Genomic DNA, 2,326 nt, shown 5'->3' on the forward strand with positions numbered 1-2,326 from the left:
GTAAGTTCAAGGTCAAAGGAAAAGTCAAGGTCAAAATGGTGAGGCAGTCGAATAGCTCTCATCAGTATGTATCTACATGTGAAGTTTGATAACACCATCTTGAATGGTATGTTTAAAACTGAGCTAAACACCAATTTAAGAAAAGGGTGGTCAAGGTCAAAGGAAAGGTCAAGGTCAAAAAATGTTGATGCAGTTGCATAGCTCTCATCAACATCGTTCACATAGTCACTTCACTTGACACAGCAGATCAAAAACTCAACGACAAAATAATTCATCACTTATAGACATTTTATTTCATGGTCCTCTACTTAAATTCAGACACTTGACACTTTTTTGGTTGGTTTCCTAAGATACATAATGGCAGAATAATTTGTAATAAAGTAACGTATTATATTAATTTTTATTATGTATAAATAATTCATATTTATTCCACCCGCCCCTAAGGTGCCCCACAACTGGTTCCGTTCCGTTTTTCGTTTCGCAAAGAACCATTAGCCTTGAATTTTAAGGTAAATAGGTATATCTGAGTATTTCAATGAAGAAAAATAATGTCAGCGCACTCTCTGATCTAAAAAATAAATCATATCTTTTAATCCTCATCAGAAACAGTTCTATCATTTACTAGTTGCATATTTTAGATCATAAGTTGATCTCTATATTAAATATCTAAAAATAACTTTAAGATTTGGCCGTTTTTGTAGACTTTTTTTAGAATATGAGGTAAAAGACGCATTTCGTGACGTCATAATGTATTCAATCGCCAGAAAATTACGTCAGTTTTTAAAGATACACAATCACCAAAGATATAAGGGTTATTCAATGCATCGTTAACTAAAATTAAGCAGTTTTAGTTTTTCAGAAATTCACAGGGCCAAAAAAGGCAAAGGTGAACCTTGTTCTTTCCATGGTCAGAAACCAAGCAATCATACTTCATGTACTTTGAAATTCAAGTAATATATAACTTCTTACCAGTGAGTTTCTTATCCAGTAGTGCTGTGTAGATTTTGTACACCGTATATCTGTCTGTCTGTGATAAGGAGTGGACCTGTACCTCCTTAAACATCCTCTTACATATTGTCTCTGCACACCCCTCTGGTAGCTTAGATCCACTCCCTGTGATCTGCACAAAATCATCATCCAATTATTAAACAAGTCATTTTATTTTATAATTTTTTTAACTTTAAAATTCAGGTTTCTTGGACAAAAAGGGTTCAACCCTCCCTCCCCTCTCCCTTGGGTGTTGGGTGAGGCTAACTTTACACCATCTTTTTTTTCATAAAGATGTTTTACACATCATACCCACTATCTACAGGAAATTTCATGAGTTATAAAGGAAAAGGATTCTTCAAATGTTCCTCAATTTAGTGTGGATATATAGTTTTAAATATTATTACTACTTGGAAATTTATGAGCCTTTTGTCTTTACCATCCTGTATAACAGAGATTCTTCAAAATTGTATGAGGAATTCCATGAGTTAAACTTATGGTAAGAGCGTTCCTTAGGTTAACAAGTGTATGGTTGATAGCCAATGCTGAAGCAATATATTGATATTTATGGATATTCAAGAGTGTATGATATTGAAACTCTAAATATGTATAGGTCAGGCAATTTGGAAATTTTGATAATCAGAAAATTATATTTGACTGTATTAAAAGCAGTATTTATAGATAAACATTAAGAAGATTACACAAACACTGTACTTTCACACTCTGATTTTACAAACATGAAAAGTTTGAATTACTAAGGATTAATCATGATATAAAAGACAAGACAGACAAAATGAATATTAAAATACTCAGTCCTCAAGATTGAAAGTTTTTAAAGATTGAAAGTCTGAAAGTTTTTAAGATTGAAATCCTAAAAGGCTGAAAGTCTGAATCTCAAGATTCAATATATATTGTGCAAATTGAAGGATTGAAAGTCAGTATATGATTTGCTTGTAAAACTCTCTAAAATAAAGGAGCATATTCAGTGACATATTATAGAAAGAGTGGGAGATTTTATACCTAATTTCTTACAAATAAAGAATATCACTATGATATCCTTATAATGAAGTTATACTGTAGCAGGAATACATTGACCTTTAACCTGAAAAGTCAATAGAGGGGTTAAGATATTCATGGACAACAATGGTATAGCAAAAATTGTGCTGAACTTTGACCTGAAAATCAAAATATATGATGTTTGTTTAATTAACCTATCCATGAAGTTTGATGAATATTAACTAAACAATTAAATTTAGCAGATGTCCACATCTCTTTGACCTTTTGACTAAAAACTTAATAAGGTCATTTATTTACCTTTGTTTGACTTTGATGAGTATCT

Source organism: Saccostrea cucullata, unplaced genomic scaffold, assembly GCF_032062105.1.
Source record: "Saccostrea cucullata isolate Sc308-1 unplaced genomic scaffold, CSIRO_AGI_Scuc_v1 ctg18559, whole genome shotgun sequence".
Classification (NCBI taxonomy): domain Eukaryota; kingdom Metazoa; phylum Mollusca; class Bivalvia; order Ostreida; family Ostreidae; genus Saccostrea; species Saccostrea cuccullata.